General features: G+C 42.0%; 1 protein-coding gene across 1 annotated transcript in view; it reads left to right on the top strand.

The window, feature by feature from the left end:
- Positions 1–12,446, top strand: part of KCNQ3 (potassium voltage-gated channel subfamily Q member 3) — a 193,791-nt gene that overhangs the window by 19,291 nt on the left and 162,054 nt on the right.

Raw genomic sequence — 12,446 nt, 5'->3', positions numbered from 1 at the left:
CTGCATTTTGGAGATATATGGGCTAAATCTGATGCACAAACCTCAAGGTGGGTTGTGATCCTTCAGCTGGCAAGTGCTCACGCATGTTGTTTTTATTGTTGATTTATGCAGACAGGCTGAGGTTGGCTTTGTTTCTGGCAACTCTGGAAAGCAAAACCTGTTTTTGTGTCTCTGGGTCCTGTATGTGGTGCTGCTGCAAGCAGGGGATGGGGGCAGAATTGGCACATTTAATGAACTGCTGGCCCATCCAGCTCTCCCAGTCTGCATTGTCTCAACAAGTGGGTTTTGGTGCACAGTGTCTGGTTTTACTGGGGAGGAAAGCAGCTGTGAGGAGAGAAGGGCTGGAAAGGGAAATGAGGTTTTGTCATTTGATGCTCAAAACTTGTTACAGTGAGGTGACAGTGGTAACTGCAGCTTGGAGGGTCAATGGCTGAACTTTAGTAATTTTTCTTTTATTAGGGAAGGCGGAGCAAGCAAGGAAAATGGAAGGCCTGTTCATGGGAAGTAGGACTTAAAATATTTGTGTGGCAGCAGCAGCAAGAACCTAGTTATGGTCTGTGATCTCACTGCAAAGGCAGATAAAAACTGGTATTTGCTCAAAGACCTTACAATTTTGGTGTAATGGGGGTATTTACAGGTGGACCCAGAAGAAGAGGGGTGAAACAAGAAGGATTAGCAGTACTCACAGTTTGCCCTCAGTATAAACTGTTAATAATGTTGTATATACTACAGGAACAGCTTATTTGAAGAAAAGCTATTAGAAAAGTCAGCAAGGCAGCTTCATGCATCTTTGCCTCTTCCAGCTTATGCCAGAGCAACTAATAGACTTGGGGTGAGTGCAATAAAGACCTGACACAGGATCAATAAGGGCTGGCACAGATCTGTGAGGAGCTGCTATTCCCAGCAGGAGGAAAGGGAAGGCACAGCAGGAACCATGACTCAGGGCTAAGTCAAGGGGTTCTTGTAGTGCTTGGGCTGTGCTCTGGCACCGGGGCTGAAGCCCAACCCTCAGTGGTAAAGCTTTCCTAAGGACAGTGGGCTGTGATTTAAAAAACATTGTGGGTGCTTCTCGTGGAGCTCCTCTGCTCCACATCAGCTCCTCAGCCTTAGCTGGGAATACCAGGAGATAGATCCTGGATGAAACTTGTGGGGTCCAAAGGGCTTCCTTCAATAGCAAACCAATGGGCACTTTCTGCTGGAAGGTGTTTGTGGTGTCTCAGGGGAAAAAAAAACCAACAAACTATGGGCCCCATTAGCTCTCTCAGTTCAGCTGCAGAAGGATTTTCCAGAAGGATCCTTTTCTCATCTGTAAATACATTGGAGGTTATCCCGGACAACAGCCAAGAAAAATGAGTGAGCAGCTCTGAATAGGGTGCTGGAGGCTCTCAGAGGAACAGTGTGACTTCAATGTAGCATAAGCTGAGCTGAAACTTGGCTGAATATTCTGGTGAAGATGAAGTGAGCTGAAAGATAAACTGGCTGAAGAGAGGCCTGTAGTACATAAATGCCAAAAATACATTTCTGGCAAAGCTGTAAGACATCATGCCTGTCTTTATCGTTCAGTTTTGTGTCCTTTGGCTCTGCAGCCTGAATACTCCAGGGAAGAGCAGAGGTGGGAAATCAGAATTTATAAGTGTGCACCTAATTTTAGAAATGCTGCTATGGCACATCACTGCTCACTGATTTATTTAAATCTCTGGCTGGAAAATTGCTGGTTGTGGAGGAATGAGCTTATTCTGGAGACAACAATTGGAAAACATTAAAAATGAGATGGACAAAATGTCTTTCGGATTTCCGTCATTTCTCATAGCAGTCAGCTATTAAAAACCCAAACAGCTTCCTTCAAAAACCCCAAAAGATTTCTAAGGTACAGACAGCTTGTATGCTACAATTCTGAGTTGGAGAACTGTAGAGGAACCAGAAGAAGCTGCTCAGTGTCTACATACAACATTAACTTGGAAGTGTGACCATTTTAAATGTCACCATTGATTTCACAAATGACTCTGTTGATGTTGAACAATGTGGCCAGATAATACACGAATTATAAACAAGAATAGTCTCTGGTTTTTTCTCCATTTTGGTGTTTTAAGACAATGTAATTTAAGCAGCCAGTATTTCCTGTTTCTCTGAACACGCTGTTGGTAGGCTTTTCCAGGATTATAGTGCAATGCTGATATCTTTCAAAGGACAGTAACTATCAGACTTACCTCCTGGTGTGTAATGCACTTGTACAGGCAGTGGCACTGGTAGCAACAGGGGCACTCCTGTAAACCCAGGGCGAGGCAGAGGCTCAGCCCCTCACAGCTCAAAGGGAGAAGGTTTCCACGTTGTAGCTCTTCCTATTTCTGCATTACAGTCACCTCCCAGGCACCTCTCTGGCAGAGCAGGGGAGGGAGGTGTGGTGGCTGAGCCAAAGCAGTGACCTGGTCCCCCTCAGAGGTGCCACATCCTTGGAGTCTGTCCCTGAGGCTCTGTGCCTGCAGCCCTGGGCCTCCAATAAACCAGGGAAGAGCTTCCTTGTGAGCCTCTGCTGTGTGACAGGACAGTGAATTTAATGGCATTGTTGCCATGGCAGGAAGAACTGAATGGGTGCTTACAGCAATGGTTGGGCTTTGCTGCCTCTTTCCACTTTAGGTAATCCTAGTCTCCAGTGCAAAGAATATTCTACCCAGAATTTTTATTTTCTGCCTTAAGTTGTCAGTGCTTTTTCAAGCAGAGCATTTTCTATAAATTGATTTTTTTCCTGGATACAATCAGTTTTTGGACATGAGGGGTTTTGTTTGGGAGGGAGCTTTCCTTGTCATTTTAGACAGCACAAATCCTTGGATACATGAGCTCCTTCATTGTAAAGTACTATATTGTTAACAAAAGAGATTGATATTCCAAATTTTCTGGACTACCTGGGGAACAGCAGTGAATAAAAAAATGCAGTTCCAGAGAAGGAGAGGAGAGCCTGTAATGGAGCAAACATCCTTCACTGTTGTGAGCTAAGTGGTAGCCAAGGCAGGTAGATGCTGGAAACAATCAAGTGTAATTGGTCTGTTGGCATTTTAATAAAACCTTTAAAGCAATAAAAATGTTTTTATGAAAAACAGGTTTGGGCATCTTTTTTAAGGAGGTCTTTAACTGCTGGTTTAAATGTTTATTATGGTTTTGTGAAGCATCTCTTCACAGCAGGTGATAAGCAGCAGAGAGGAGGCCTGGTGTAGTCAGCCCTGTCCCTTTGGAGCATGTGGTTCCGCTGTGGGTCCCCCTTGTTTGTGTCCATGTTCTTCATGAAATTTGGCCAGGGAAGATTTACAAACCCCTCTTGCAGACTTTTTGGGGTATCTACAGTGGGTAGAAATGTGAGGAATCTGTGGGTTTGCTGTGTCATGTGAGTGAGGGCTATTTATAGCCAGAGAAGCTGAAAAGGTAGGTATTGACAATAAGCAGATTATGTAAAAATCAGTCAAATAGTCATTTTCCTTCAGGTTATAAAACAGCCTTTGTTAAAGTAGAAAAGCACAGTCTTTAAGATTTTTTTTTTTCTAGCATTGCCTGTATCTTAGTGTTTGCAGAAAGCACAGGGATTCTTCTACAAAAATAACTTTCGTAGATGTTGTAACTTTCATAGTGCCGTTTTAGGAGTTAAGAATTGCAAAGCCATTTACAATCTTTCTTTTGTATCTGCTCCTACTTAGGAAAAAAACCCAAACCAACCAACAAAAAACCCTTTAGACCTATATTGTCTCTATCACCATTAGACAAAAACATTATAAAAGCAACTTAGATAAATTTGTTTATTGAATCTTGAATTACAGGTGACCTGGCTATCTCTTAAAAAAGGTCTTTGAGTGGTGGTGACTCCCAGTTTGAGTACAAATCCCAAGATACTTGCAGTGTTTCTTGCAGTCTTAACCACAAGGGGCCTTTTGTGACAATTATAGCAGCTTTTTACATATATGTTAATCTTCTTTATTTATTCCTTTTGCCTTTGGAAGGTTTACGTTACCAGGCAGTCAGAGAGATGTAAGTGAATGTATCAGCTTTCCAAAATACTGGGAACTGAATACTTCCATCTCTCTCAAATTTGCTTTTTAAAAAGAAAACTTTGATAATATAGAAATCATAAACTTCTCATTTCTCCTGAGGGCTTGGTTCTGATTTTGCCAGTGAAAGTCTGCTGCTATTGTATCTTTCCAGAAGAGCAGAAATGCAGATTTTTGAAACATAACAGATTCATAGTCTAAAAAATATAATGGTGTGGGTGAGATTAAGAGGGCAAAAGAAGAAATAGCTGATACAGTAAAGTGGGAAAAGTGACAAGTCTGTTCAATAGGTATTGTGTGAGACAATATCCCATTTACTTGTGTGGTATTACAAGTGCTCCTGGTCAGTGGGGCTGCAGTGGGCTGCTCATTGCACAGCTGTGAGGTAAAATTGATCCTTCCTTCGTATGCTCAGGCATCTCTGCCTGGGCATCAGCAGACACTTTATAGCTCTCAGACTCCCTTGGCAAGCTAGTGACAGAAGGATTTGGAGGAAGGAGATTTTAATTTGTTTCTCTGAAAAGAAGCAAGCCCCTATAGACGAATCCAGGACAGGAAGGAAATCTTTGCAGGGACTGTCTCTTCTATCTGAGGCAGGAACATAATGTGGTCTTTTCCTTAAGTGGATAAAGTCTTTGTGAAGGCTGATGAGAATCTGGGCTCAGAACAGGGCTGCAGTGCACTACGGGACTGGCACTGGTTTGGGATGATGAGCTCAGGTGTCAGGAGCAGCTGAGAACGGAGCTCCATGGGCACCATGAAGGAGGCTGAGAAGGAAGCAAAAAGGCTGGAATACTCAGCAAATTACCCCACAATGAGGCCCATGTTTCTGTAGCCAGGCAGTTCCCAAGAGTGAGCAGTGCTCAGAGAGCCTGGGCACATCTGCACATCCCTGCCGGGTGCGCGGATCCCACTGCTCTGCTCCCACGGCTGCTATTTGAAGCCTGTTCAAGGCTTTTGCTATTTTAGTGGCTCAAAACCTTTCAAATCCATATCTATATTTATGCACAGCCTGTGTATATTCATTTCTGTCTTTTGCCAATGCTGGTTTTCAGTTCAAACAGCTCTTCTGCTTCCCCCATTCCTCACTTTCCCAGCATAATTAAAGGGAATAGTCATCTTCTATCTTAACAGCTTAGAAACATAACGTTTGTGTATCTAGGAGGAAAAATACCCTAAAAGCAACCTTGAGATCCTTTTTGGAATTTCTTAACCATTTTTTGCGACCTTGTTTTATAATATTTTGTAATATTTATAAACATGAGGGACCTTGATACTGGATGTACTTCTCATAAAGGTTTCTTGAAAATATTTAAATTTCAACTTGGGTTCTTTTTGCACCCTTATGATTTATTACAGGAAAAATAATATAGACAAGAAGAGCGACTAAAAATACACATATTGCTTTTTTTCTTACTTTATATTTTAGAATATTGGAAATGTCAAGGCTAATCTTTGTTATTGTGGAGGAGGCTCTGGCATGTGTTGGAGTCCAGCTGCTGGAAGCTCCTGAGATCTGTCTAGCTCTGTTCTCTGAGTACTGGGAAGCAGAGCCAGTGGCACTAGAGAGTCCCTTGGTGGCCAATGCCTCACTGAAACCTCCCCTGCATCAGCAGCAAAGCCCACAGCCTTGGCTCAGCTGCTTTACAAAAACAGGCTGCAATACTGATCCCCTGAGGCAGTGTCAGTGGCTTTGCCTCTCTGATTAGCAGTTCCACTTGAGCTCCTTATGAAATCCAATAATTTTCCTTATGAATTTCTCCAGACTGTTTGAAGATGCTCCAGCTATAATTCTGGTGATGTTTTGCTCTTTGCTTAATCAATTTCCTTTAACATCTCCTCCTTAGGTAGGTCTATCCTTGATTTCCACTTTTCTGTATTCTTCCTAACAGATTAGTATTTCCTCTAAATGATAACCTTAATGGGACAAATTAACTTTTTAATTTTGATTTAACTTCACATATGAATGATTCAATGCATGGGATTGTTCAGTGAAGCTAAGCCCCAGCATTAGGAAGGGATCAGTCAAACAGATTATCTTTGCACAGATGTCACATTTATAGTCTTCCTTTACCATAAACTGCTAAATTAACTGCAGACTTGGGCCCAGGTGTGACTGAGCTTCACTCTTGGTCCATGGTCAGAGCAATCCAGGTTGCAATGAGCTGCTGTGTCAGTAGAGGCAATGCCACTGGATGTTTGTGGCAAGGCTGGGCACTGGTGTTACAGCATTGGTTTCAGATGGTGGAAATGCATTAATTGCAGACATCTACTCTGTGATTTCTGGTTCTTGTCACAAGGTAGTTGCAGAGGTGGGGAAAATGCATAAATCATTTTGCAGGAATGCTGAAGCCTCCCATCAAAGCTTTCACAAGAGCAGTGAGACAGGTGATGGGAGCAGTGCACAAAGGGGAAGCATCTGATGCTGTCTCCAACAGCTTTTGTTTTTAAAGCTCTGCAGATAAATGGTGACAAAGACAGCAGATAAAAATGGTTGTGATTGACTGGCCCCTTTGTGTTAAGTTTAGGGCCAATGATTTAATGGAGCAGGAGGAGGAAAAAAACCCAAGTAACTAATAGGCATCCAGGATATATATTTTTTTTTAATGGCTTCTAAAATTTCATTAGAATCCAGTGGATGATTATCCTGTGTTATTAATGAGCTTCACTAGATGTCATGTGGAGTTTGGGAACATTAAAAAGCCACTGTAGTAACACAGGGCTGGGAAAAAATGTATCGAAAGTAGCCTTTTCTCTCCTCTGGAGTCTAGTTTTATTAAACTAGCTTGGAGGGTAATTTTTCTACTTTGTAAGGGAGGAGGCAGCCTTTGTGAAGAAGGCTTTTTGAAACCTCTGAGTTTTTACATTTTTAAAGCACTTTCTTGAACTCCTCCCATTCTTTTCATGTTCTTCTGAACACCAGGAGTAGCTATATAGATGGATACCACCAAATTCATTGTAATATCAAAATGTAAGATTGGGTGGGACCTTTGCTGGTCATCTTGTCTGCGGTTAAACTAGAAACCAAAGCACACCAACATATCTCAGTCATTTGTGGAAGGTATTTGTCCAGTCTCTTCCCAAAAGTCAGAAATCACGTTGAGTGAATAATGCTTTAGACCATCTACCTCTATTTCATTACCTTTTGTGCTGGACAATTTTCCTCCATGTCTATTTGGAACCCATTTCTTCTCACATTTGTCTCTCTACTCACTTTTGTTTGATCATCCCCTTTTTATTACCACAGCTGGAATTCATGTCATGACCATAATCCGTGAAAAATTTCCATCTGAATCACCTTTTTGGGGTTAATGGTTGACTTTTTAGCTGTGGTAGATGATGTATTTTGTAGTAGTGACTTATTCTCCTTGTTTTATACCTGCTGCCCTGTGCATCACTTCAGGCTTCCCTAGTAAAAGCAATCTGTCAGTGACCAAGGAGCTCTAAACCAAGGAGGAGCTCTTGGGAACACCTTCTAAAAGATATTTCTCATTGACATCTGTCTGCTGAGTCTGGTCAGTAAGCCCATGGTAATCCATCCACTGTATGTTAATGAAAGATTTTAACATTAGAATGCTGCGGGGTACTAATTCACAGGTTTTTAGACACAAACAGAATACTTAATTGATCAATTGTTCTTTATTCCAAAAAGATGGTTTTTAAAACCCACTTTTTAAAGTGAGATAATGCTGGAGGTTTTAATTACATTTTTCCCTCAAATTTTTGTTAATATAGTCTGGAATTCAGTTTTATATTCTTTACTCAGGATCAGCATTAGTTTGTAGTTGGCTAGTTTGTAATTCTCTAGTTCATCCCTTCTATACTTTTGAGCATTCTAATGATGCTGATCATCCTGCAGTCATTTGAAATTTTGTTTCCCAGGTTTTGTTGAAATTAACTTTATCATGAGTTCCTCATCCCTTAAAGGCTCTTGGTGCAAGATATGTGTCTGTTGTTTTTAAAAAATGTTTAATTTTAGCAAATGCTACCTCACATCCCCTTTTCATCACAGATGGCAACCTTTCTGTTCCACCCTCGGTATAAAATTCCTGCTCAGTTTGATATACAGACAAAAATATCTATCCTCTGAAAATTTTTACTTTTTTATACTTTCCTAAGAACGGTTTTTCTGTCTACCTTTAGTAGTAGCTCATGTTGAAAAAAATTGGTGTAATTATTTCTATCAGTATTGGTCATTTAATTGTTCCCTTCATTTCCTTATTATTAGTCAAATGTTTTGGTAATTATAATTGTCATTTCCTTTCCATTTTCTTCCCGACTCTGTAAATATATAAAAATTAATGCCTTACTGCCATTTCCATATCCCCTTTCAATATTTAAGAAGATGATTTTTTTCTCTGTAGAGCACTGACATGAGTGGGGGTTTCTGGCTTTTGAAGTCTTCACCAGGATATTTGAGAACAGTTCCCACTACAGTCTTCTTTTAGGGTTTCTTCCTTTAAATTTCTCTTTCTGTCAGTGATGCTGACAATCTGACTAAGTTGTCCAAAATCAGCCCTTTCAAAAATTCTTACACTGCAGATCACTGGTGTTTTCTGTTTGCACACAATAAATGTAAACAGATTGTCCCCATAATCTTCAGTACCTAAGCAACCACTCATTTTTAGGTCATGATTGATTTTTCTTTGTCCATCAAAATGAGGTCTAGTATTAAGTTACACTATGCTAGGTGGAAAATTTGCTCTTCCAAGAAATTACCTGTTATTTTTAGAATGTTGGGGAAAGTTTAATTGTTGCTTGCACTTGTTCAAAAAGGGATCTCAAGTGAGGTCACCTGTAATGAATATGAAGCCCATAGATCAGGTTTCTTAATTCTCCAGTGCGATGGAGAAACTGAAAACAGGTAGTATCCAGTTCTCTTGAATCTGTGAAATTATGATCCAAAGTGTTGTGTTTGTTTTCCTCAGGAAGTTGATGGCACATTTAGGAGAGTTTAGTCCTACCCTGTCACTGTGTTCCACCTGGGAAATATCAGAGCACTGAAGTGAGGGGCTGTGGCTACTTCTGGAGTCAGTGGGCTACCAACCTTCCCCTGTGCCCCCAGGTGAGGCTCAGCAGCTGAAAGACTTTGCCCCAGGTTTCAAAAGATTGGAGGTGCCTATTTCTCATGGCAGCACATGGCTCTTTAGCTCTTTTCAGTGCCTGGGAAATCCTGAGAAGATGAAGCCCATAAACTTTTAATCTGAAAGTCTTTTTTTCAGCCTCTTTAGCATCAAATACCTCTTTCAGGTATCACAGCAGCATTGTGGTGGTTCTTGCTTTCTTTGCTGGGTGTTCCTTGAGCAGGAAATTGGAGTCACTGCAGGCACTGGAGGTCCTGCTGAGCTATTTCCCTCTTGGTAGCCTGTGTGACTGTTCACATTTGGTGTAATTTCTCACATGGTATGTGAATATTCATTCATTTGAAGATGACATGCTTCCTTGAGAGGCAGCAGCAAACCACTGAAGGATTAAACACCACAAGCTTTTGGGACCTGAAGTCCAAAGATAAGAACTGGCACATGACATCAGATTAAACTTCAGACCTGTTTTCTGAAGCATCTTGAGACTTTGGGGAAAACAGGAGAGATGGAGCTCCAGTCTTGGTTTCTGTTGGCAGCTTCAGGAGAAGTTCAGTGTCAGGAGACACTCATAAAGTGCAGGGGATGCTGCTGGAGCCCAGGCACCCCAGCTGCTGTGCTCTGCAGCCCCCTGTGTTTGGGGCTGTGGCTTAGGGACTTGTCTGGTGAATCCCAACCTGCAGGTCAGGAGACATGTCCAGGGTTACACAGAAATTTACCCCAGGGCTTGCAGTCTCACCCAGGTCTCTTCTTCCACATTGGCACAATTTGACCCTGGAGTTTCTGCTCTTGTACAACACTTGCTTTGCCCTGTCTGTGGTACACAGCTCACACAACTGTATTTGTGTGTGCATTTGTTCATGCCACTCTGTCTTATCCTTGGCACACCAGGGGTGGAAAAACAGTTCTGCTCCTGAAGCTCCAAATGAATGCTAAAACACACTTATTTATTTGTAGATGCTAATGAATATTACAGATAAGGGATTCTAGGGGATTTGAGGAGGGAAATAATTTCAAATAAGCAAATTATTTAAATTAAAATTACATTTACTATACATAATAATGGACAGCTTTCTTGTGGTGCTTTGCAACTTCAAAGTACTTTGCAACTATTAATTAATTAACATGTGCTCTTTTGGAGGTAGGAAACTAATTATTAACAGCCCAGTCTTTCACACAGGGAACTAAATGACAAACATTCATGTTATTTAAACAATTTAGCCATTGTATTGCATGCTCAATTTGTCTCTGCAAGTACCACTTCTCCATACATAATGTGGATTAATGCATATGCAAATGAATAACTTAAAACAACTGCATTCATACAACACATGATAATCATCATGAATAATGCCCAGTGATTTGCCCAGTGTTTTATATCTTAGGACTCCCTTAAAATGACAATTAGTCATCCTTGTTTATGTTCCCTGAAGGTCATTTGAGATGGATATTTGTCCCCAAATGGGAGCTGAAGGATGATGTGGGCCAGGAGTTGTCTGGGAAGCTGATCCCTGATGTAGAAGGTTCTGGAGGGAATCCTATAACGTGGTGGGAAAAAAGCCTCTTAGACTGAAGCTGGTGTTGCACATAGCTACACACACTCTTGTGCCCAAAACTCCCCATCTCAGTCCCAGTTAAGACAAAGGGGGAAAGCTCAGTAGAAAATCCAGGCTCATTGAGCTGGTGGCAGAGCAGAGATGCAGTGGCTCAGTCAATGTGCTATACCCAAGCTCTCATTGCCTGCACCTCGTGGTGCTGTTCCTGTAGGCAGCCTCAGCCAACCCTCATTTTAGCCTGTGCACAAATCCTAGCAGCCTTATGGCAGAGAAATCTCTGAGCAATTTAGGGAGCCTTGTCTGCCAAAAATCGGTCAAGGAACGATGCTGTAAAGATGGGTGGGACAGATGATCCTGCTGGAACAGGAGCTGAGCACCAGGCTTGTGCCTCAGCCAGGAAACTCTGCTCCTGTGGATCATTTGTGGAGGATGAACTTACATTTCATCCTCCAGGAGCATCAGGTGATCACCCAGAAGTTTGTGCAATGTGTGGACAGGCAGCAAATCTAGATTGAGGTTGCTGCTGGAGAGCAGCACTGGCAAAGCTGAAGAAACAAAGTGACCTCAGAGTCCAGCACTTACACAAGTTATTTAAGACAGGTTGATAATTTTTCTTCCCCAATGTCCATTTGGGGCTGGAGATGCTGGTGGTGAGAGGTGATTTTCATCACAGGCACAAGCAGACACACACACAGCTTATCCTGCAGTGCTGCCAGGAGCAGAAGGCAACATGGAACTTGTGATGATCTTCCCACCTCTCCCTGATGAGGAGAGAAGCTGTGCCAGGGAGATTTAAGATTGCCTGAAGAAAACAGAAAGGACATAAGGAAAGCTGAGGAAAGCACCCTTGGGAAGGCACAAAAGGAATGTGACAGCTGAGGGAGGAGAAGCAACTGCTAAGTAAGCAGGAGTGTTACCAGGCTCAGACACTTGGAGAGCTCAAAAAAGGCAACAGGAATGAAGCACCTGGGAGTGTGAGAGAGCCTGGGGGATCTGAACAGAAGTGAATCTGTGCAGACCCTCCTCAGGCTCCCAGAACACCTGCTCTGTGGGCTGGTGAGAAATTTCCAGTGTGGTCTTCTGATCTCTGCATGGCTGTGTGTGTTCCACAAGGTTTTCTGTGCTGGAACATGGACTGTCCTTATCTCAGCTCCTGACTGTTCCACTAACAGTTTGCTTCAATTTTCCTATCTGCCAGTAATCTGATTTCCTTTTTCCTAGTCTTTTATAACTCAGCATTGCCTCTCTGTCATTGAGCCTCTCCTTTGCCTTCCCAGTAGCTTCCATGCCCTCTGTTTAACCCATCCCATATAGAAACCACACACACACAATTCATGACCCTTGGATGACACTTGCATCTCTCCTTGCAGCTCTCCTGCTACCTGCTGTTCCTTCCCCATATTTTTATGCCTCTTCTGATATTCTCAGCTTTTTCTGCCGTACACTGTCCTGTCCTCTTTATACAGCTCCTGGCATACTTATTTCTGTTCCTACCTCATGTCTCTAGGCATTGCCTTCATGCTATTAGCAATAATGACCATGTGGCTTTTTAATTTCTTGATGCATTTTTAAGAAAACCTATGTTTAGCTCTTAATCCTGGCATAGACAGCATGTTCTTGTAGATAATTGGCCTATTAGGTTATGGGTACAGCTGAGTAAATTCCATGCTTATAAAACTGCTTGAGCAGGCAATGCATTTAGCTGACTGCAGACTGGTATTTACCTACTTTCAGGAGAGTAAATAAAGCCTACTGGGTGGCCATCATCATAATGTTAT

This window comes from Camarhynchus parvulus, chromosome 2 (genome assembly GCF_901933205.1).
Source record: "Camarhynchus parvulus chromosome 2, STF_HiC, whole genome shotgun sequence".
In the NCBI taxonomy this organism is placed as follows: domain Eukaryota; kingdom Metazoa; phylum Chordata; class Aves; order Passeriformes; family Thraupidae; genus Camarhynchus; species Camarhynchus parvulus.
The sequence above is the reverse complement of the archived record's forward strand: the minus strand, read 5'-3'. Positions and strand labels throughout refer to the sequence as shown.